Genomic DNA, 25276 nt, shown 5'->3' with positions numbered 1-25276 from the left:
AGTGCAAAGACATCTTGCAAACGGGCTTCCAAAAAAATTGAACAATAGCAATTAACATCTTGATAATAAACATCTTTAAAGCAAAAGTCAAAGGAGGGGCGCCAAAAATCTACTTAGCGTTTGTAGATCTGTCAAAAGCATTCGATAAAGTGGACAGAAACATGCTATGGAAAAAATTGGAAGCCTGGAAATGCCCCAGATCACTACTCAACCCACTAATTGCGCTCCACTCAAACACAACAGTGAGAGTAAAGCTTAACCAACAGGGAACTTTATCAGAAGAAATACAAGTGGAAAGGGGTGTAAAACAGGGTTGCCCACTTGCTCCCGCACTCTTTATGGACTTTCTGGGGGACCTGCAGTACTCAGAAAACAAGATCAGAACGTTTCCACCTAAATTAGGAAAAACCACAATTCCTCGTCTCCTATACGCAGACGACGTGATTCTGATTGACCAGACTAAAGTGGGCCTGCAGCGGAAATTGACAAATCTGACAAAATACTTAGAGGAAAATCACTTGGAGATAAACAAAAAAAAAACAAAAATCATGACACTTGAGAAACAACGGAAAACTACTACAACAATGGAGTCATGGTTCTTAGGCGATACAAAAATCGAAAAAGTAAACAACATCAGATACCTGGGATTTGAACTAGATAACACACCAACAGATAAAGCAATGCAAATAGCACTCTGGGATAAAGCGAAGAGACTGACAGCGCAAATGAGAACGTTGGATAAGAAATTTGGTAAATTTACGCTAACCCTGGCAATACATTTCTATAAAATGAAATTGGTGCCCTCGCTGACATGTGGAACGGAAGCATCACTGTGTATCCCGGAGAACATCTGGAACAAAATAGAAGGCATGGTTTGGAGAACCGTTCTGGGGCTTCCCAAATCAACCGCAATAATGGCTATCAGAAGGGGGCTTGGGTTAATATCCTTGGCCTCGATAGTCGATGTCAACGCAATGAGTCTATTCAGAAAAATCATCCTTGCCGACTCCCTGCCAATCTACGCATTGATTAAAGAAGAACTTGACAATGGAAATTGCACCTTATTCAAGAAGTGGGCAGAATTTAGAAAGGAAAGGTTGTCTGAAATACTGTGCACGGAAACAGACCTAACAGAAAATCCAGATAAAATCAAACGGAAACTCGAAGAAAGGGATTGGATTAAAACAATAGAGGCAGCAACAGAAAACAAACTATTACAACATCTCCCACCAACGTTCAACAAACCAAAGGTTCCAATGAAATACGTGAGCAAATTCCCGGACAAGAAAAAAAGATATTTGTTTATGAAAGCAAGACTAAATTTACTACAAACTAAACAAATACTCGCCATTCGAAATATGACGGAAAACCAAGTATGTCGACTATGTAAAAACTCAGACACTGTGGAAACGATCAGACATTTAATTCTAAACTGCCCCTGCACGAAACAGAATAGAATCACCTACCTATCACCGCTGATCACGAATCATTGGATGATTCAAGAAGAAACTTTGTGAAACAGACTCATCGCCGGTGAAGCCACTAGGTGGACAATGGCCATGACAAATTTACTCGAAATGGCTTTCAAACAGATAAACGAGGCCCTGCCCACGGAACCGACTGAAGCAGAGAATGGCTAGGGGACCATTAGTCAGATGACTTCGGAGGTCTCCCACAAGCACTCTAACAAGTCGGATCTGTGAAAAGCCATTCTCGAGGAAATCATTTTCGATGAAACCAAGAGGAACAAATTGCAGGACAAAACTGTGCCACACTCTTTGACAAAATTACAGGCTTTTTCCTGAATATAAGTCAAATAAATAAATTAAAAAAAAAAATAAGACAAGTATATGTTAAACAGCAGGGGAGCTAGCACACACACTTGCTTTACACCTTTATTAATAATTATAGGCCCAATGACAGCTCCCCTGCTGTCCAACCTGACCTCAACACTGGTATTCTCATGCAGGTTCCTAATGGCACTGAGGATACTCCTGGGGCAGCCCAAACACTCCATCTTGTGCCATAGTTTCTCTTGGTTAACGGAGTCAAATGCAGCTCAAAAATCCACCAGAGCTGCATACAAACCAGGACTGCATTTCTTTCTTGCATGCATGATCAGATTCTCCATGAGTCTTAAATGATGGACCACCGTACATGCGGTTTGGAATTTATCCAACAACTGTATAGAGTCTGCCCACGTTTGTATTTCGTCAAGCAAAAATGATGAAAAATATTTTGCATGATACGTAAAGCATTGAAAGCATCCTCTAATTTGAGGGTTCTGTACGCATGCCTTTTTTGAGGACCAGGACTAATAACTATTTCCTCCAGGTTGCTGGTAGTAACCCTATGCGCATACCTTACTGAACATAATCGCAAATTCGTAGCCCATGCCTCAGGATCTTTTTTTAATTCTGCGGTTGCAAGTCCGTTAGGACCAGGGGCGCAAGATCCTTTAAGCTTGGCTATTTTGTTCAGCATATCAATTCTATTGATTCAATTAAGATATTGAAGCCTCCAGACATCTTATTTGTGGCAGCAGTGGAAACTCTTGTAGAACATCCTGGGTTATATAGTCACCCCACTGTAAGGAGCTCACAGGGTCCACTGCCAAGTTGCTGCTACCGGCTCTCGTTATTGTTTCCTTTTTTTAACCACTGGACCATTTGTGACACCTACAGCAAAGCGTCCTACTAGCAGTCTAGTTAATTCAACATCAGCCTACCCGCGTTCACCACACAAGAGCTTAGAGTCCACGTGGGATGACGCACTTCCTTTGGGTCAGTTCTGGAGAAGACAATAAGAACAAATAGTGGGCTCCCCACTCCCGACGAGAATTCTCGAACAGACACTGACCAGCGATAGATGTGTCACACATTTGGTCTCCTAGTGTCCCCGTTTCAGAAGTATATAGGGGCACATTAGCCAAGGAGCTCCATTAAATCCTTAAGATCAGATGGAAGAGCTGCAGGGCATGCCTGAGCAGGTCTGTCTTGTAAGTTACTTCGACAGATTTATGTTTTACAAACAATTACGAATACACTTGATTAAACATGGCCTCAAGGGGGTACTGTGCAGTTACATTTTCAGATTCACCTTCTGAATGTAAAGAACGGTTTCCATATATCACAGTGGGACCTCATCAAATGGCTGTGTACCATTATAAATAAATTATAATTTCACTGCACCACCAAACGACAATACCTTGCATTGGTCTTAAACACAGTAGTATGTGATAATGCTAACATGACAGAAGATTCCTGGTGAAGATCAGTCTCTTTGAACATAGCAATGGGGAGGAGGGGAGAGACCTGGCAAGTAAACGGAGATAACACCTTTGACATAGCAAGCAGGTTTCGTCATCCCATGCATTTTTCAGATTTTACTCCTTTTCCAACAGCATAGCCTTTTAGCCAGATTGGGAAAATAAAGAGGGCACATTCTGGGATAAAAAAGAAAGTGAAGGAAGCCATGTTTAGTGGTAGAAATCACATCACACATGCTTTTGATATGATAGCATCACAGGTTAGGCAATAAAAGGTGCTTTGGAGCCAGTGTATGCCTTTATAGAAATTGGATGCCACACAACACTTCAGACACCTTTCCAATCTCAGTTAGGAAACTTCGTTGACACATGGAGTTCATCCAGCAATTGAATGCCATCAAACAGATGGTTACACAACTAAGGAAGTCTAGACATAAGCGCTCTCGGGAACAGATAACTACTTTACAGTCCTGGCATGAGGCTGTGTCAGCTAGGCAGCATCTAGACAATCATACCATAGAAAGGTTTATATGCCATTGATGGCAGTTTCAATGCACTACAACAAGGCATATATAAACAAGTGAAAGGCACTCATGGTGGCAAAAATAAAGACAGACACAAGTGATCACAATTCAAGGGCGTTTATTAAACTGTATATGCGGGTTGGAAAAATACCTAATCTAAGCCTAAATCTAAGATGGGAGCAAGCTACGATCATCAAATAATAATAAGGCAGCCCTAGTGGCGTCTTGTCAAATAAAAGGGCCTATACTAAGAAAAGCCTATTGGCAATACTTACGCTAAATACAAACAAAGGGTGTGGGATAGGATTCATAGAAAGAAAGAAGTGTTCACAAATAATAAGGATGCAGTAGTCAGGTCTCCCTTCCCCCACGTTTTGAGCACGGGACAAGGTAGGACTCTGGAGCACAGCACACGCTAACCGTTCCGCTCTCAGCTTATCAGAAACTTTGGTGGTTTAGTCTCTTTTCTACACAAAAGTCTCTTGCCTCTGAGGACCTGATGTCTTCAACAAAATTATAAACAAAAGTTCCTTTCTGCTTGCACGTTGGGTGATACCTTTTCACCCCTGAATCCCCATCTTACGGGCTTTGATCCCCAAGAAGTCTTTAGCGGTATCAGGCCCTTCGGTATTCAAACCTCTCTCATTTCCGAAGGTCTGATGAGCTCCAAAAATATTAAACTAAGGGTCAAAAATAATAAACCAAAGTTCTTCTCTAATTGTATCTGTTTAGGTTTGGGTGATAGCTCTTCATCCCTGGGTCCCCCTGTTCCGTGCTCAGACTCGTCTCAAATTTTAGCCTCCCTCCGCTGGGTTTACTATGGCTTTCAACAGAATCCTTGATTGTGACATCGATTTGATTCACAAATCTAAATGGCTTTTTGAACAGTATACTGTGGACATCCCTCTGCCGGGTTCATTCTTGTCAACACACTATTCATTGGGACTTAAGCCTTCGCCCCATTTTACCGGCATCACTCGGTCGGGTTCAGTCTTGCTAACTTTACAATGTGGGATTTGCTTCCCTTAGCTTCACAACCGTCAGTCTGTCAAAGGCTTTAGACTGTACAGAGGATTTTACTAGACCCCTGCAGGGCCATTTTGACCCTTCTCACATTTCTCCCAAGGGCTTCTGGTTACGGGAGTTCAACAACAGGGTAATTGCCCTGAGTTTCCCGAATGAGCACCACATGGTGCTCGACTCGTATATGCTGGCTTTCCCCTTGTGTATCAACAGTTCTTTGTACTTTATTTAATCAGCCACTTACTACTTTCGTTCAACACAGTTCGGTTTCTTAATGGCTCTCCCCTCGACTCACCGGCTGTGATGAACCACTTGGCTTTTTTTGTCTCTGGAGTCAAGGCCGGTACCATGTGGCGATGCGTCTCTCCCCGGCTTGGCTGTCAGCAAAGGAGGACCCTGTGTACTTTTGACATCTGCTGCAACACACGCTGGCTACTGTTTGCGGTTTTACGATTCCTTCTGCATAGGTTTCACGGCTTGGTCAGAAATGGCAAGGTCACTCCTCTCCTTGGCGCCCTTTCGATTCGTGCTGTCTTCCTCCTACTCTTGAACTGCCGTGCTGAGTTAGCTCTCTTGTCGTACAGTCTGCCTTACTCATATTGTGCTCCCGTGCTCCACCTTTTATCCCTGTGGGGAAGGGAAAGGGCAGTCAGGTGTGTGCGATTCTCATCAATTGTCTGACTTTGCCTAACCCTAGCGTAGGGACATGTCAGGTAAATGGCTTTGGTGTTTGTCCATTGTCTTTCGTGATGTGTCGAAGTGTTTGTGTCGGAAAGGGGGTTGGGGGGTACAGTGTTTGAGTATCCCACATGGTAGGATGGGGAAAAGGTATAAGAAGGGGGATACAGTGACTCACTTCCACTCCCTGAGGACCACCCCCATCCAGGTGATCCCCCTCACTGGTCCACCTCCAGGAACAGGATCCAATAGCGATGGCTGTATCCTGGCCACCTGGATGACAGATCCCCGGGGACCAGTAAGTGAGACACCTTCTGCTTTCTTTGTAATTGTGGATATGGTTGGCGCATTACACTCTATACATAATCTATCCATAATAAGAATGGACAAACATGCGTTTGCAAATCTTTTAAAAGTGACTGCCTTGATAGATACACTTTCAAGGGGTATTTCAGATTGGTACCCAAATGTTTCGCATTCAAATCAGGGAGCTTAATAGATCTACACATGCAAGAAAGCAAAAGGTCATTTCAGACATTACATATACACTTGAGTGTAGTGAGTAAACAATTATTTTCACCATTGGTCTGTGCTACAGATGTAGCATCTTTGACCATTCATGGAGTCTTGCTTATTCCAGCATCTACAAAACCCACTCTGTTTTGCCAAGCACTCCAGCCTTAGGGGGGCCCTTTGTCATGTTGAGAAGCAATGGATAAAGTTTCCTTTGAAGTTCCCATTACATATATCTATATGAAACAAGTGGATTCAAGCATCAGCCAGTATACCCTTTTGGCACCTGACAAGTAAAGTGCCAAATCATCACAAAAAACACAATCATGTGAACTCTTATCAAATTCTACGGTCTGCACAGGGAATGCAGAAAGGGTTCATACAAATTTGAAAGAAGATATGCTACCCAATGAGTCCTACATTCTGGAGTGCTTATGGGAAATGCCAGCCTGATGACAGTCAACCACATGGTCAACTGCTGTGGAATTATTCTTCAACCATCAGTTCATGCTGAACCAGTGCAACTGCAAGGGCCTGAATCCAAACTCTAGCATCTTACGTTTCTACTGCTGTTGCTGAGGTTGGCACACCTCAAGAACGTTAAAATAATTGCCAGCAGAGCAAAAACCTTTCAAGAAGCAGCTGAAAAAGCAAGTAACCTGACCAATTCCATCCTGGAAGGCACTTGAACCTGGTCAGATCATCGCAGGAGTACAACCCTGAAACGATCCACCTGGTCTCGAGTCGGTTCAGTTCTATGAACAGCCACAGATTGGGCCACACACTGTCTTCAATACAGGATTGGATATTCTAGACTTTTTTGTCTAGAGTGGGCACGGCAGTTAATCTTTGCTTTACAAATTTGCATTTGGAGTAATCTTGGTCTTCCACTCCGTTCTCTTCAGGAGCGGATAGCAACAGAAAGCATGAGGAGTGTAATTTTTTATTGTTGAAGAGTAGAGACCCCTGCTGACTTTGTTGAAAGATCAGCGAAACATTTGGAAAAGACCATTAATAACTCGGAAGGTAAACCACTAAATGCATTAAATTCAATCCCCTCAAAAATGCATGTGAAGAAAGTGAGTAAACCTATTTTGCATTTTGTTTACTTTGACATCTTGCTGTGACGGTGTGGAAATGTTCACAGTATCTGCTATGTAGATTCCTTTATCAAAATAATCTGCAGTAAAGTGTAGAATGAATACTGTATGTAGGGTTGGAAATTGCTGGGAGCCATTTATCTCCTGGTTATTGCCTAGAAGAGCCTGGCTGACTTGACAGCAACAGCCATCGGGAGCTACCCTTGGCATCACAGACGAATTGGCATCATACAGACATACCCATGTGCCATTGACTCTGTTTTTGGGAATATGTATGAATGAGTGTTGGGAAACAAGTAAAAGACACTGGAGTGGGTCATGTATAATGGACTAAAAGGTACAATTGGCATCTCATATGAGAGTTAAATTGGCATCATGCTACATAACAGCTTCTGGTTCCCCTGAGGTAGCTCATGCTTACTGGGTGATGCCCAATACCCAGGACGTGCTTTTAGATTCCACTAATCAAATCCTTATGTTGACCCGTTTGCAAGTATACTAGAAAACACTGCAGTCTTTTGGACGAAATATACTGCAGAATAGTCTATACTGCAGTTTCAGCGATCACAGTGAGCATGAACGGACGGCAGCAGTATTCCACTACTTTCGTTTTTTTCTGTTTATCATTCCTTTACTTTTTACAACCATATTCGCCATTCTATACATAGGATTTGTACCATTAATTTCCTTGTGCAAGTGCAAAGTTGTAATATGAGCCTTAGTTACTAGTCACTTGGACTAATACAATGCTCCGGGCGTAACACCTCATCACATGTTGCACTATGCTACTGCCTACCCTCACCAAGACCACTGTTCTACTACTTTTTTCGGTACACTTCTACCACTGTGCAGTTATAGTAATAAAGATAGTTTATACTGGTGCATATAATGTAGTAAATATGTTTTAAATACTGATTTGTCTAATACCATACATAGGGCCTCATCACGAGTTTGCCGGTATACGGGCGCACATACTGCTGAGCGGTATTTGCGTTAACGCTGCGATATGTGCCGCAAACAACGCCCCATCAAGAATTGGCGTGCACGCGGCATTAACGCAAATAGCATCCGATGGTAACAGGGGCTGTGAACCCTAAAACCCAGCACACACTGTGTTTCCGCCGGTGTCCCACGCTATTAGCGCCGCAGGAAATGCATCACCGCCAGAACGGAAAACAAAGCTGTGGTCATTTTGGAAATCACAATCTGCCAAATATCACAGCCCTTGAAGCCACCCACTGATGAACACCGTAAAATGTCGCTGGAGTGTATCAAGGGCAAGTCTGCACGGGAAAGGGTCCAAAAACCAACGTTTTCAGTCTCGGACTTAACAATACTGGTGGAAGAGGTAATAGGCCATCAGGATGAGCTGTATTGCCCACAGCAGAGAAAGACTGGCACACAGCGGCACACACAGATATGGAAATCGATCAGCCAGAAGGTGACAGCAGTGGCCCGCGTCCCCAGTGATGGGGAGGACTGCAGCAAGCGGTTCAATGACTTGCGGGTCCATGTTCAGGGCCTCCTGGCCCAGCACAGGAGTGAGTCCTTGGGTGCCCACCTTTCTCCTGGCTACTAGAAGAGGCCCACCGCCACCGGAGCTCACACCGTGGGAGGAGCAGATCACCACCCTAATCGACATGGATACGATTGAGGGAGTGGGAGGGGTGAAAGCAGGCACTGGCACCCAGGAGGATGCAGGTGAGTAACCCCCCCCTTTGCAAAATGCATTGTGTCTGGTCCACCTGTCCCTACCCGGTGTGAATGTCTGACATCCAGGCACTGTGGGGGCATTGCGTGTGACGTACAGCAGCCACCCACGAGTGGCCCCTTGTACCAGTGCACCCTAGCAACCCCAGGTATCCAGAGTAGTCTGAAGTACATCCAATGTATAAATGTAAGCACCAAGGCACACAGATCCATGGCCTGGCCACAGCAATGTGATGTGTGAGTGTGTATTAGCGACTCCCCCTTCACTTACAGCAGCATTTCACCTGTGCATTCACATCAGACATCTGAAGACGCCACACCAACATGTCCAAGCTGTGTTCCCCCTCCCTGTAGTACGCCCCAGCAATCCCAACATTGTGAATAACAAACTGGTTATGGCCAAGCAAGATACAAAATGTGCGCTCACTCCCTGTAAAGCATCAAATGCATGAAACAAATCTAAGTTTCCCTGTCCTCATACCAGACCCTATGTTCCCTACAGGCACGAGGCCATCATCAGAGGGCAACCTTGAAGAGGAGGCAGGCCAGCCCATCTGGACGCACACCTAGACGCGCCTCCACCAGTACCGCTACCCCAAGAAGGGGCCGCCATGATAAATCAAGGCTGAGGACACACCCCAGCTCACCCCACCGCAGCTGAGTCACACAGCCTCAACTACCCTAAGGCATCAGCGGGTCACTGTCACAACGGTCCCAAACCACCAGGAGGTCAAAGGATGTGGAGATAGCCATCAGTGCAACCACCACAGAGGACGGCAACACATCCTGTGAGGAGCAGCATGGTGCACCAGTGTTGTCACCCATTCAGAGTCCTGATAAAGAAATTACCACACCCCAAGGAACCCCGGAGCAAGTGCATGTTGAAAGCCACAGTCCCCATTTCCCAACACGCCAACGCCGTGCACACACACCATTGCCAGATGAGGACACCCGCTCATATCGGTCACCTGCCGGCAGCCCCTCCATCCACGGCAGCCCCACCAGACAGGCCACCACATCTGTCACCAGCACCCCCACTACCCCGCTTAGACCTGGCAGGACAATCAGCCCGACCCATTACAGACCCACAGCTCTGTGAGCAGCAGTAATGGCATGCCTGGACATGATCGAGGCACGTTAGAAGCGAATTGAGGGCATGGCGGTTGCGCACAACCGCCCCATAAAGGCCATAAGAAGTGCGATTTGGGGGGGCAGCCAAAACCATGGCACGGGACAATGCCTGCATCCGTAGAGTCGTGGAGGCGTATACTGCGGCTCTCACAGGGTTTGGGCAGAGAGTCTGAACTCTATGAGGTACAATCAGCTCATGCAGAGCAGATGCGGGATGACAATAACCTCCTGCGGCAGCAGCTGCAGTATCGCTTCTATCGACCTCGACAACCCCCACAGAGGGATCACTGCAGGGTTCGCCCAGGCGACGTTCCTTGCGCCATCCACAACGGTGCTCACCAGAAGGTGTAGGACATGGTAAGCAACGTCCTTCCTAGATGGACAAAGCACTGTTGGGCTGAGGGCCGGGCATATGGACCCACATGCACTGTGTTGGGGAGGGCTGGTGGGGTGAGGGGGAATGTGTGCTGGGGTGTTCATGGGGGGAGGGGAGAATGTGTGCTGGGGTGTTGGTGGGAGGAGGGGGGTTGTGTGCTGGGGTGTTGGTGGGGGTGGGGGGGTTGCTCCAGGCAAATGAAAGCCTGTTGATACTGGACAGAAAGCTTGGACATTTATGATTGTGTTCAAGTGCTCTTTCTTTGACAAATGATGTTTGTGACCACCAAATCAGAAATAATTGTCAATCAACGCCTGTCTGGCCACCCTCCCCTCCCTCACGCCATCCCTGCGTACATTGGTCCCGCCTACGGCACATTGTCATCGTTACTCCCATTCCCTGGCGGTTGCGCATCAGCATAAGGCGGTAGTGGCACATGCCTACGGCAAAAGATGTTGTGCAGCATGGTACAGGTGAGTACAGTTTTCCCCACTTTTTCTGGCAATACATATGTGCCCCTCCCTTACGGGATAGGCACCGGAAACATGTCTCTAGCAAACCAAATGCCATTTCCACACAAATACGTGTACAGCTATGGGCAATGTTGTATGCCAGCTCTGCTGGAGTTTGTGGATTCCGCACAGGGGTCATCAGCCATGTGTACTGCGGGTATCCGGAATCACCTTCCGGGGACATAAATGTGTACATTAGGCCTATGTTGGTTCAGTGGATATGCAAGGGATACACATCAATTCACCAAGCACTATGGTCATGTAGGTGTGCAACAGGTACCCACTATCTCATTGCCATATTGGTATACATCCATCATCTTTAGGGACATGCATGTGCTCATCTATACATGCAGCCTGTGTCAATGAGTAAGGTGTTCTGTGGCAGGTTACATTTGCATGCACTTGTTGTCAATCGACATGCAGCAGTGTTTCAAGGTCTATGTGTATAAATATGTGTGTGACACTCATGCTGAACAAGTCCGCCCATGTTTCCATTTGCCCTTTGATTATGGTGTCTTCATGTGCACAGGGTGTGCTCTGCAATGTGCACCATTTCCTTTGTGGGGAACTTACTACATGCACCACACCCTGTGTCTTATTGCCACAGTGGTGCATCCCTTACTTCAGGATGAGGCTCCCGTCATATCTGCCTGTTCACGTACAATATTGTTAATTGATGGGTTGTGCCGGTTTCTATGGTTGGTATCGCGTTTGCTACATGGCATATTTATCAACATTTGGGCATGCATGTGAATGGGCATTCAGGGGTCACTATCTCAGGGATGTTCATAGTTGTGCTTTTCCCTGCTCATCTACAGTGGTTTTGTGGACAGGCTTTCAATTGGACTCACTTAGCATTCCTGTGTGGTGCCCAGGGTGAGATTGCTCTTGGGTGTCAGGGTGAGAAGCAGCATTGCAACACAGACCAGATGCATTGTGGTAGTTGTGTTTCCATATGTGATTGTGAATTCACAAGTGTGTGGCCTTCATCTTCTGTGTGTTCTGCTGTGGGGGAAGTGCAGGGGTCCTTGTGTGACATAGCTGCATGGAACCGGTGCTGTGCTAGTGCTGGCTGTCTCCTGGTGGCATGCAAGGATTCCTGTGTGCCTGCCCTCCTTCATCTGGTGAATGTTGGCATGCATTTCATGCAGGATTTCTACTCACCCAACATCCATGTGGTTGGCCTCGGTGCATCTCCATGTAGGCTGGCAGGGTACTGTTGCGCAGCACCATGGAGTCGTGGTGATAGTCAGGTCTGGGCTATAGGTCATCTGCACTTTGAGCGAATGGAAATGCTTCCGATTCCTGTAAGCTGCCTCATGGTCCCAGGGTGCTGCAAGTGCTACATGTGTGCAGTCTAGAGCTGCAATCACGTTCGTCACTTGGGCAATGGCATGGAACTGTGCCTTGACTTGGTTGACCTGTGCCTGTGTGGCTGGCAGTGCGCATTGACATGGTGCAGCACTGCATCCAGCACCTGTCCCAGCACAGCACTGAATGTAGACTGGGACATACCATTCACCATGGCAAGCGTGTGTTGGAAGCTGCCAGTCCCAAGGTACTGTAGGATGAACGCAAGCTTCACAAGTGGGGGCACAGCGGTGCTGATGGCTATCCGGCTGGCTATGTCACCTTGGATTGTGTCCAGCAACTGGGTGATGGTTGCCCTGTCCAGCCTGTACTCAGACACCAACTGCCAACGGTGTTGGACTGACCCTGTGGATGGCTGACTGCCTTGCTGGTGCTGGTCTCCTCCCCCCGCACCCCTGTGCTCCCAGGGTCCTGGGCTGGTTGTCAGGCCTCTGTAGCTCCAGGCGTAGCATGTATAGGTCCACATCAAGGCTCCCGGCTCGAAATGATAACAGGGTGTTGGGGAGGGTGTGTGGTGCATGGGTGGGTCTTATGTAGGCCTCTTGTGTGCATCGTTTCCACCTGGGCCCTTATTGCGGTCTCATGTGTTTTTTTTACCTCCAGCATTTGGCTGGGTGTATTTTCAGCGGTATTATTGCCGGTTTTCCCGCTGTACTTTTGATAAGTCTAATAGCGCATTTGGTTGCCGGTGCTATTACAGCCAGCTGTATTATCGCCTCCTGTAATAGCGCGGGCAGGATTTACAGTCGTGATCCGGCGGAGCAGTATGGCAGAGATGCCCTTTCCGGCGGATTTAAGGGCTAACGCCCAACTCATGATTAGCCCCATAATGCCTTAAATATACTGTAAATTCCACCTCATAAACTAACGGCACTAGGGTAGTAAATATATGGAGAGCATACATTGACCATTGGAGCCTGCCAGGGTCAGACAAGGGGCATGCAATTGTCTCGGGAACCAATTAAAAAGTGTGCCACAGTTGCATTCCTTTTGTGACTTGTGACACACTTATTAGTACCCAGGGGGCCGGGGGGGGTTTCTTATAAAATGTGATGCAAATTGTGCATTTTACAGAATATGTATTCAGTAACAGTGGTCAAAACCTTTATCCGCATGGGGAAGTAACTCGCCAAACTGGCCCACCTTGGCCAAAATAAATTGTCCCACACTTGCATTTTACGTTTTGGGTTCAGGCATTGCCCTCTTGCCCTACAGGCCAGTCCGAGCCTGGAGCCTACACCCTAGTCAGTGGTCTTGAGCCAAAGTTGAGAGCCTCTAGCGAAGGCAAAGCTCACCTAGCATACAGTAGAGCCTGATGCCAAGGGCTCTAATGGTATTGGAGTACATGCAGGGGAGAACAACGGTAGTCTCACCCAGGGATTCCTGTGTCACAGCTTCTCCATGTCTCTTCTGTCAGTGACCAATTTGTACTCATCACAAGGGAATCTTGGATTGAAGCCTTTGCAAGTGGTTAGCGCCTCAGCTCCAAGCTTGTTGATTGTTTTATCACAGGTTCTAGCTCTGTAGCCAAAGTTGATGCATAGAATGCAGGCGTCTACAATGGTCAGTGCCTGGATTCAACAAATTATGACTGTTCAAAGAGGAGACCATGTACTCAAATTAAACAATAATACCTACAGCAGTGGGCTAGAATGGATAACCGCCAGCAGCACACGTTATACCCCCGAGCAAAGTGATGGCCTTAACACCAGATGCCAGTTCAGTTACCAACTGATCTAGCCTGTCGCTGTGAGTGTTATTGCCATTAACCAGGGCAGAGCCCTGAAGGGCTAATAGGATTTGTTTTAAAAACGAAAACGGAAATACATTCTGACGGAAAGTTGCAGTACAGCCTGGTATAGAAATGAAAGACTGTCTCAAGACTGTCTATGATCAGGAAGGCATTTTGGCAGGTGGTTGTGAATTAGTGCGCAGCCCTTAGGTGAAGGCAAGTGTGTTGATAGATGAGGCTGCTGGTTGGGGACAGGCCATGTAAGTGCATGTGGTGGGGAAGGGTGCCATGGCACTTGGACCAGACTTATTCCCTTGTACTCGGGAGAAAGATGCTTACCCGAGTATAGAACGCAGCCTTATACCATGAGATTCATCCTGGATCCAGATTGGATGGGCTAATTTTCCCCAGGTGCTAATGTAGTGTGACAAATCCTTGCATGTTGTGGGGGAGCCCCTTCCCATGAAGCCAGGGAGGTGGGGCTGCTACCCAAAAGTCCCCCTGGGGGTGGTACTCATTGGGCGTATCTAATGCAAAGACACACCCCCTTGAGGTACAAAGATCAGGGCAGTATGCCAAACCCCCACCACCTCTACCCACCTCCAACACATCCTCCTAGCCCTTCACTCAAACGTCTCTACCCCACAAACCCATTTCTTTCTATAGCCTTGAGAACTCAGGGTTTACTGGGGCAGGTAAGAGTAAGGATGACTTTAGAAAGACTTCTCTAAGAGGTACTAGGACGGGGAGGATATGAGGAGCAATGTGGAGTCCTGATGAGAACATACATACATGTTGTAGTTGTCTTGACAGAGGGAAGATAAAAACAGATGAAGGACTTAGCAAAGGGTTGAGTCCTCCCTGGAGGAAAAGCGGGTGTAAAGGTGGGTCGGCAGGAGAAGCAGCAGACGACCGGGATGCAGGAGAAGGAGCAGAGAGGTCAAAAGCTGCTCCAAGGAGGAAGAACAGGACGGCAAGTTGGCAGACTGAAGCTCTAGGCGTTCCTAAGGCCTGGGTGGTGCGGAACAGGAAGGTCCCAGAACCAGGAAGAAGTCCAAGACTGCAGAGCAGCCGCAGTATCGCATTAGTCCATGGAAGCCACAGGGACCCCACTGTTATTGGAAGCCACCCAGGAGAAGCCGGAATCTTTGCAGGCCACACAAATAAGTATGCAAGTTGCCATAAGAGGTTGGGGACATGAGAGGGCTGTGGCAGATTGCGAGGGGTGGCGGAGAGCCGCCAACCTCTGGAGCTGGCGGGGAAGGCCAGGAGCCGGATAAAAGCCAGAAAAGGTTGGCTGAAAGACCCTACCCAAATTGTGAGAAGCCACGAGGAACGTGGAGGGCATCTTCTTCATCACAATATTTTCAGAAAGACTGAAGATTAAAGGGGCGGAAGGCCACTGAAACCAAAGATGCTAAAACCATAGTTGGAAGGTTAGTGAACCAAGTTGGTTCAAGCCTGGGGAAGGAAGTCATTCCCCCAGGCTTTGTGAACTGTGATAAAACTTAAACGCAAGTGTAGGGCAGCTGAGCGGAAATTAACACGTCGGGCGAACCATCCGACAAACTCGCCTGCCACTTCCTTCAAAAGCAATATCGACTCTGCATCCGCTCCAAGAAACAAGTCTTTATTCAAGCCTGTATCTCAGCGGCATCAAACTACACAGCCAAACTTTTCAAAGTCTGCAAGGAACTGGCCAATTCTGGAGCAGCCTCTTCTGTCACACGCACCCAGGACCTTTGCTCGGCCCTGTCTGCACACTTCACCACAAAAACCCCAAGACATCCTTTCCATCTTTCCATCATCTCTTCCACACCACTGCATACACCAACACCAGAACCTCACTTGGCGCACACCCTCCACTTACCCTCTGTTGTCTCTCAACTGTCACACCCGATGAGGTCATCAGACAAGTCCGATCTATGAAGGCTTCATGCAAACAAATGGACCACTGACCCTCAAATACCATTGAAGACAATATTGACTCCCTCAGACCTGCCTTGGCTGATCTCTGCAATCTCTCCTTTTCCACTGGAGTTTTCCCAACTGCCCTTAAGCACTCTGTTGTGCACCCTCTGCTGAAAAAACCCTCTGCTGACCCCCCCATTCCGGCAAACTACTGCCCTATCTCCATCACTACTTTCCTGGGCAAACTCCTGGAGAAGTTGGCTTTCTCTCAGCTGACCCTCCAGAATCAATCTATTGGTTCCTTCCATGACCATCAATCTGGCTTTAGAGCATCCAGAGGCACATAAACTGCTCTTCTGAACACCTCTGAAGACCTGCCCTCAAATCTTGACACTAACACTCCCCTCTGTCCTCATTCTCCTTGACCTCTCCTCTGCCTTTGACACGGTTAACCACAACATCCTGATCGCACGACTCTGTGACACCATGGGAATCACAGGTCAGGCTCTGGAGTGGATAACCTCTTTTTCTCTGGCTGGCCATTCCAGGTGCCTTTCTCTTGACTATAGCTCTGTCAACCTGTGGCGTCCCCCAGGGATCTAACGTATCCCCCTGGTTCTTCACCATCTATATGGCTGCCCTGGCACGTAGAATTGCAACTTTCACCTCTAACTCCAGTGTTAGGCAGATGACACACAACTATCTTTCAGGCTACCCTCAGCCACCTCCTTGCTCATATCTGACTGTCTGTCTGCTATTCAGTCATGGTGTGCTGCAAACAACCTCTGCTTCAATGCCAGTAAGACTGAGATTTCTTGCAATGGGACCCCTGCTGCCGCTTTCCCACTTTCACTCTTTCTGGCCTCCCTTGGCCCTGCGCCCGCACCCACCTGCGAGGCAAGAAACCTTGGTGTCATTTTTTACTCCACTCTTTCCTTCTCCGGTCTCATTTCAGACATATCTAAAAAGTCTAACTATCAGCAACACCTCCTCAGAGGTACTCTACCTTTGCTCACTTCCCCCAGCAGCTCACTGTCTCCAGAGCCCTGGTTCTCTCTAGGCTGGACTATTACAACTACCTCTTCCTCAACCTCCCTTCTTCTGACCTGCAACTCATCCAGAACAGAACTGCAAGACTTATCCTTGGCCTCAAGCCAAGGACTGCATCTCTCCGGCGCTGAAATCCCTCCACTGGGTCCCCGTGGCTGCAAGGATCAAGTTCAAGACCCTCTGCATTGTTCACAAGGCTTTCTGGGGCCTGGGATTTGGAGGAAGATTCTTATTCTCAGCAGCTGCATCCCTCTGGAATATCCTCCCTGCCGCCCTCCGTCTTGAGCCTGATCTTCTTAAGTTTCAGAAACTCCTCAAGACCTTCCTCTTCTCCTCTTCCTTCTCTCTCTCCCACTACCCTGCTAACCTAGGTCTCTGCTCTTTCCCTCTCACCCTCCTCTCCCTGCTGCTTGCTGAATGGCTGCCTGGTGCACCTCAGAGTCTCAGTTCCCTGGCACCCCACGAGTCCTCTTTTGCACTTGCCTCAGGGCCCTACACCCCACCAACACTCACTGCACTTGAGAAATAACCCAAGAGAGTGGCTCTCTCTGCACTTACCCCAGTCTCCACCGAAAGGGTGTACTTGGATCCCCACCCCCTGTGACCATCTATGCACTTGCACGATCCGCACCCACTGTGCCTGAAGATCGTCTGTCTGTTATCCCTTGTCTTCACCCTCAGTTGCACTGGTAAAACTGCAGAATCGCCATCAGGCATATTTGCTGTATCTCAAACTGTTAAATGTATTTTACACACTTACTCTTGCCTGTGCAGAACATTATTGTCTCAGAAATTCAAGGTCTCTGAGCGACTGTTGTTTTTCCCCATGTTTCCCACCCTCCTTAAGTGCTTTGAAACACTTGCCTGTGTATAGGCGCTATATAAATAAACAATACCATACCAATACCATAAAGAGCCTATGAAGGGCCAGGGGAAGGCAGACCATCCCCTTACTGCGGTGAAACTGAAAGCCAAAATAGATCAGAGGAAGAAAGTCATTGCCCTGGTGTTGGGTACCGTCGTCGTTTTATATGTGATTTTGTTAGCCAAAGGCTGCATCACTGAATAAACACAGAGATCCTGTGCCCTTTTTACGACCCAACAGTGTCACAAAATGTGCTTGCTCAGTCATGGTCTTCGATTAAGAAGGTCAGGTTTCAAATGGAAAGGACTGTCGAAAATGTAATCAAGCCCATCCCTCGTCAAATATAGTGTGAGTAAAAAAACAAAAACATAAAGGTAAAGAAATTGTTTCCATGGCAATCTACACACCACTCATAACCCTCTTATACTCATAGGTTGACTGGTTTCTCCCCAAATTAATGGTACAAGCAGAAGGTGTATTTATGCACATTTGTACTAGGAACATCATATCAAAAGCTTGGATTCTACTACAAAATGGCTGTAGTACACTGTGGATACCTCATGTAAGGGATCAAGAGTTAGACTCGGACACAGTGCCCCGTTTGTTTTTTGCAATAGACTTATTTCTCAAAACAATGAGAGGTTTCTATCCCTAACCTAAGAGAGGTTTCCCTGCCTCAACAAAACCAAGAAACGTCTGTGTCAGGATGTTAAACAAAAGAACGTCCTCGATCCTGTGTCCAAAAAACTCTAATCTGTCCCTTACACTCTAAAAACTTAGTATAATGTGCACAAGGGAATTTCCATAGACTATGCATTTGTAGCCTTTTTTCAGATTTCCATAGATATAAACTTTAAGGTGCAGAAAAGAAAGGAAGTTCCACCAGGAAAAGGGATCCTCCGTTCAACTATGTTTCTTCTTATCCTCTGTATCTATCTGCTCTCTCCAGATAAAGTTCCACAAAGTTTCATTATTAAACAAAAGTGGGGCTCCTTCCCCGCGTTTCTCTTCCCTTTTTAAGGCTTCGCTTTACAAGTTCCATGAGAACGACTTCTCACCTGAGCTTCTCCATCTTTCTTTAGGCCTTCACGCTTTTTAAGGAAACATTAATCTTTTCCCTTGTAGTCCTTCAATGCTTTAAGTATTTACAATCCTAAATTATATGAATCTTTCCATGAGTTTCCTTTACACATATGGTGCTCGTTACGTCACAATGTTATGGGGATTGGCCTTCCCTTGCATCTTCCTTTAAATACAAAATAATTGTTCCAGTTCGTCACACTCTGTATTTTCTCACTTGCTTTCTGGGGTATCGCTCAACTCTTCTCCACTGATTGCTCCTCTTTATGTCCCTGGTGTACTCTCCTGCCACGGAATGTACTGCTTTCTCACAGATTTCATAAAGAGCTATAATTCTTCTCTTTTATGTATTGGTTTGACACTGTTCCCAACTTCAGGTTCACTTCCTTTCCCACTGCTGGTTATGGGGACCTTGATCGTTATTTCCTACTAGTATTATTTGTATATATTTGGTTTATATAGCGCTTTACACCAAAGCGCTGCACAATATAACAACAGGATACATTTACCAATAACAGAAATAACAGTAACAATAGAAGCAAGGTACAATTTGAATCAGATCAACAAAGCAGTATGTGGAGCAATTAGACAGAAGGGAAGGGAGTGGAGGAGTAGAACTGGGTGGAGGAGGGAGGAATAGGAAGGAGGAGGAGGGGGGAGATGGAGGGGTAGGGAAGAGGATGGAGTGGAGGGGGAGAGGAGGGAGCTGATAAGGGGGGAAAGGAGGGAAAGGGAGCGAAAGGGGGAGGGGAGGGGAATCATGGCGGGGAATGGAGAAGGAGAGATTTAAGGGAGGTGCAGAATGAGGAAAAGGTAGGGATAGAGCGGATTGAGAGAGGTAAGGAGTTCCAGTGAAGGGGAGCTAATGGTTTTACAGGAATGAAGAGCTGAGTTGGACAGACCAGGTTTGTGAATTTATGTCGCATGGCATTATACCGTTGAAGTGTGTAGAGGGTTGCATGCAACCTATTTATCCGGCTGCAGTTTGGTGTGAAAATTGCAGAAACTATAGCACACACTGTATAACTACTTCAGTGTGGAAACTATTACTATAGTATGAACAAATAATTGTCAGGTCTGTAATATTCTGCAGTGCACTACGATAAACTGCAAAATATATTGCACACAATTCTTGTCCTACAATGTCAGTTAGATTTTACCGTGGTTTAGCAGTGCATACGATAAAACACTGTGTACTATACATTTGTAGAAATGCTGCAGTGGGGGCACCATGTTCTGCATTACTTAGTGCCAACAAATGTGCATTCTATAACATTCTACTCTGAACTGCTATATTGCAGTATGCTAGAGATGCAATTCAGTTAATTCACTTTCTATGAAAAATGACTGCTGTTTTGCTGAGAACACTGTTGCAGACTAGAGTAAATACCATTATTTTGTACAAATACTGCAACACATAAACCATACATTACATTATTTATCCCAAAACACTGTAGAATTCTATAGTTTATGACAATAAGCAATATAATACTGCAATATACTGCAACACATTGTATACTATAGACTATTATATAAGGGATATGCAGATTAAAACATCACTATATCAACTGCTTAGGAAGCAGTGGCAGAGCCAGGGAAGGGGCTATCTGGGGTGGCCGCCCCCTCCCTCCCTCGATCCCCCTGTTGCCCAAGGCGCCCCCAGCCTCCCGCTGGCGGCCTATTATCCGACCCCGCACCAAGCGTTGCCTCCGCCACTGTAAGGAAGTCTACTTCCCTATGGCTTTATCCCACTCCTCCCACCTTCCTTAGTGTTCCTCTGACACTTTGAAGGCCTGTCTGAATGTAGCACTCAGCTATGTTCTGAATTGCCAATGATTGAGTTGCTTGAATACAGGGGGAAAGGAAAGGCCCTGAATAGATCTAATAAATGCAAAATAGAGCAGGGGAAATAAATTGGAAGAGGCAACAGTACTGCATGAGGCCACACGCATGGGTTTGGTGTGCAGATGTAGAGGCGGGAGAGGAGCTGGGGAAGCAATATCTTTTGTGCAAGGGAGGACGGAGTATAGGGGAGGCCCAGTCTCGCTCAATCGGACAGAGATTACTTGACTACCCGTGGAAAGATAAGTGAAGAGCGGGGAATGGGAGCATCCTGCTGGTGGATTCAGAGTCAATACCTGTTCTCCATTTGGAAACCCAGTCTGTGGCACTTCAAAGATCAGGGTTCAGTTATGGTTAATGATATTGAACTGAACCTCCAACACTTGCTTTGTTTCCAAACAGACTGCATGTGGGCATCAATGCCCAACCCAGGGAGGCAGAACTCAAGCTGCTGTGTTTGCTTTAGACTGTGCTCTGTTGTCTTTGCAAATTAGTGATCATCTGAGAACGCGCTGTAAATCCAGAAAGTGTAAACACGGATTGAACAGATCAAATAATATATTTAGGCATAACATTATTTGGCACCTTATAGTAGGCATTGGCACTTTCATTCTATATACACAGACATGAAAGTATATCTTAATCATCCAATGTAGATAATAGTTTCCTCCTCCATATAGTATCTAAATCTGGCTCCAGAACATCTGCCCTGGAAACCAGTAACTGGAATAGTATCATCTGTTCTTTCAATGTATTGTGTGTTCAGAAATACAAGCAAATATTACATATGTTTCTTTTCTTTCTTTTCAGTTAAATTGAATACAAGTGTTAAGGGGGCGGAGGGGGGGGCATTACAATCGGGCCCTGATTTATTTTAACATAAAAGAACAAAATAAAAGTAAGATGATGGGGCCTGCCCAAAATAATAAGCACATTGAAACCTATTTTTCAACAACAAAAGAAGTTAACCATTTAATCATATATAATTTTCTTTTACTGTCTCTCATCCTCTTTTCTTTCGAACCAAAAGACAAGCATATACGCCTAGTGGAACTCCAGGATAACTATGAATATAAGAAACTCCAGGATCGCTATGAATATAAGAAACTCCAGGATCACTATGAATATAAGATACTCCAGGATCACTATGAATATAAGAAACTCCAGGATCACTATGAATATAAGATACTCCAGGATCACTATGAATATAAGAGGTAAAGTGGAAGTAGACAAAACTGTAAGGCATTTTTTGTGTTTTGCCAGATTTGCTGTTTGAAAGAAGCATACAGAGTGAATAACCCAGGGGACAATGTGGGATAGAGTGTTACAACTCTTTTAGAAAATTTCCCAAGTAATAAGATGAAGTGTTTTTAGAACTGAATTTAATTCTTATTAATCTCTTAGAAAGCAGACAATTTGGTGACCCAGATACATGTTCTAATGTTCTGTCAGTAGTCTATAGTTTTTATATAACTGTACGTTGAATGATTATTACATGGTGTTTAATCTCATATTGAATCAAAGACAAGATTAGGTTTGAGAAACGAAACCGATTTGCAGTCCAATTCATCTTAAAGCAGCTCACCTTGATTAGAGTTGGGGTGTGGTTTTTGCCGACACTGAAGACACCAGACAATTCTGCAAGTACACTCCTTATCCAGCAATGCACAAGCTTGTAGCGATAGAGACGAATCCCAAGAACAACATGTTGTGCTGATTCCAGGTGCAGCAGTACTTGGTGGAGGACTGTAATCTACTCAATTTAGAAAATATTGTTGCCCCCCTCGTGGTGGCCCCACAATAGAGAACATCCAAACACCCATAACGTTCATCCGCTCAATTTATCCAGTATATCAGATCAATTCAGTTTTGCTAACCCCACCTCCAAATCCTTCCTGAGATAGATCGAATAGTATTTGCATGCGTCTCAGTCGACAAGGTTGTACCATTCAATCAACGTTCAGATGAACCTGCTGGCTCTTTGAGCACAAAACCCCCTCAAGGAGTTTACCACAATCCTGCGGCTAAAGTTCTAGCTTATGTGGCTTTCATTGCCATGGTACTGCCACAATGTTGATCTTAGTGTCCATGTCTGCTCCAATGTCGTGCTAAGTGTCCAGTTCTACCCAACGTTGCCTTTCACTCCTGCAGATCTCCCATGTGGCTCTCAATGCCTGGTTTTTCATCAATGTACAGTCTTTCCTCAACATCTGACCTCGCCCTCCTCAAGAAATTCTGTACTATACGCAGACGACTGATCACCACTACTAAGAGTAACTACTACCAAACCACCATCGCAAAGGCCAATAGTGAAAGAAGAGCCCTCTTCAAAGTCATCAAGGTTTGCATCAACTCTCTGCCCAACGCACCCATACCCACTCAATCGAAAAAAACACTGCCATCCACACTTTCTTTATCGGCATGATCATCATGATCTGGCAGAACAGACACCAATGCCAAAACTGACAGCACACTACACATCCCATCTCGCATAACCACCACTACTTGGACAACTTTCAAGGCCAGATCGTATCTGGACAACATCCACCAAAACTCTATACTCAAGACAATTCTGGCTGAAGCACTCTTCCCTTACCTGACCATCCTTTGCTTCTCATAATACCTACACTGCACCCTGAGTTCAGCAACTACCACCCCATCACCCATCTTCCTTTCCTAGGTAAGGTCCTTGAGAAAGTAGGAGCAATGCAAGCAAGATTGTCCTCTATGGTTCCTATCGTACCATGCTAACTGCCACCAATTAATTAAAATGTATTTCTCCAGATTGCCAACTCTATCCATCACCTGTGGAATACCGCAAAATCTATCCTCTCCCCCATGATCGTTGATCTTTACATGGAACCGTTCAGGAATTCTCCTGGCATCATCCACACCTACCAATATGCAGATGACAAGCAGCTCTACTTCAATATATCCTCCATTGAAGGCATCCACAAGCTCAAGGGCTGCCTCACACTGATCCAGTCCTGGAAATCCAGTGCTCACCTGAACCTCAACCCTTCAAAGACCGAATTCGTACTGCTGACCATCACCACCAGACACCCATACCTGGCTCTCCGCTATGAATGTTGAGGGCTTTACATCCCTGCTGACCACATGCGCAAAGTCCCTTAAATTCGACATCGACACACCCCTCTCCTTCAAGCAGCACATACAAGGAAGAAAGAAACTGCCTGGTACTAACTTTCCCTTCTGCATAAAATCAAGCCTGTCATCGCAGAAAAAACCTCTGATCTGCTGTTCAATCCTTAGTCATCTGCCACCTTGATAGTGGCAATACTCTTCTCAAGGGCCTTCCGGCAACTACTCTGGCATCCCCGAGATGTGTCCTACATTCTGAAGCATGACTCAAAGGACTCCACAAGCTTGACCACATCACCCGATCCTCATTGAACTGCGATGGCTCTTGCTGCAAGCGTGTATCTTTTTCAAATCCTGCTGCATCATTTTAAAGGCGGTCAAACCACACGTCCCCACACTACCTGGATGAGAAACACTGCATCTCCAGAGGCCTACGATCCACCAGAAGTATGGACATGCGCATACTTCAGCTCTGCCGGTACAGGAAGAAGAGAATCAAAAGACAGGTCTTCTCCATCTATTCCCTCAGACTATGGAATATCTGCCCCATCAACAGCCGACTCACCCCCTAGCATCTACATTTTAGGAAGGAGCTCAAGGGATGGCTCCTCCCAAACACCCAGACCCCTACGCCCTGCACTCTCTTCCTAACCGGGCAGTGGGTGATCTGCTCCCACAGTTCGCTCCTCTTGTTGCTTGGATATCCCTACTCGCCTAATTTCCTGTCCTCCGCCTCCCCCGTTTTTAGGTCCCCTCTCCCTTATATCTCTGCTTCCCTCCCCAAGTCCTTGCCCCTATGACTTGTAAAGCACTCTGCTGCTTCCTGCAGCCAAGTCTGCGCTCAATAAATACCCAATAATAAATATTAACAAAGATCTCAGGGCCCATTTATGTTGCTGTCGGTACATACGTTCTGCACTATGTGGCCCTCACTGACAGCTCAACTAATATCACTCTGTGCCCCATCTCTGCTACCTGTGGATCCCACTGCAACAGTTCTGTCACATTGTCACTTAGTGCCCAGTGAACCCCCAGTGCTGGCCTTCCGGCTAAAGGTCTGCATAAAGTCACTCGATACCTCCAACACTGCCCCCACCCCCACACACCTACACATACATGCACACAGACACACGGACGCAACACTTTTAAAACTGATAAATATTTATTTACCTCCGATTTACATTCTCACCTGAACATCATATGTGTATGCTTACTCTGATTATTTGCAGTGTGTGTTTAGCAGCGACACTAACCACTGCCAACAACACTGCAAATAGTCAGAGTAAGCATACACATATGATGTTCAGGTGAGAATGTAAATTGGAGATAAATGAAAATTCGGTGTTCAATTAATTGGTGAAATTAACATGTATCGCGTTTTTTCCTTTGTGGCAAACAACAATATTTCTTCATCTTTTTCGGTGGAATATGAAAAAAAAAATGGGACAAAGGACATCCAGGGTGAAGCCGGGTCCTTCAGCTAGTTTG

The 25276-nt window shown here is 46.1% G+C and overlaps 1 protein-coding gene and 1 long non-coding RNA gene across 2 annotated transcripts in view; one reads left to right on the top strand and one right to left on the bottom strand.

The window, feature by feature from the left end:
- The window catches only part of PLBD1 (phospholipase B domain containing 1), a 424699-nt gene that overhangs the window by 198581 nt on the left and 200842 nt on the right, over window positions 1–25276 (bottom strand). The window lies entirely within an intron of this gene.
- Window positions 1–25276, top strand: part of LOC138581412 (uncharacterized) — a 578201-nt gene that overhangs the window by 380143 nt on the left and 172782 nt on the right. The window contains exon 4 of the long non-coding RNA XR_011304546.1: window positions 21717–21900. This is a non-coding gene — a long non-coding RNA (uncharacterized lncRNA). The remainder of the gene's footprint in view (window positions 1–21716; window positions 21901–25276) is intronic.

This window comes from Ambystoma mexicanum, chromosome 3p, assembly GCF_040938575.1.
Source record: "Ambystoma mexicanum isolate Mex_15411 chromosome 3p, UKY_AmexF1_1, whole genome shotgun sequence".
Taxonomy (NCBI): Eukaryota; Metazoa; Chordata; class Amphibia; order Caudata; family Ambystomatidae; genus Ambystoma; species Ambystoma mexicanum.
This window is presented reverse-complemented; position numbering and strand designations above follow the sequence as displayed.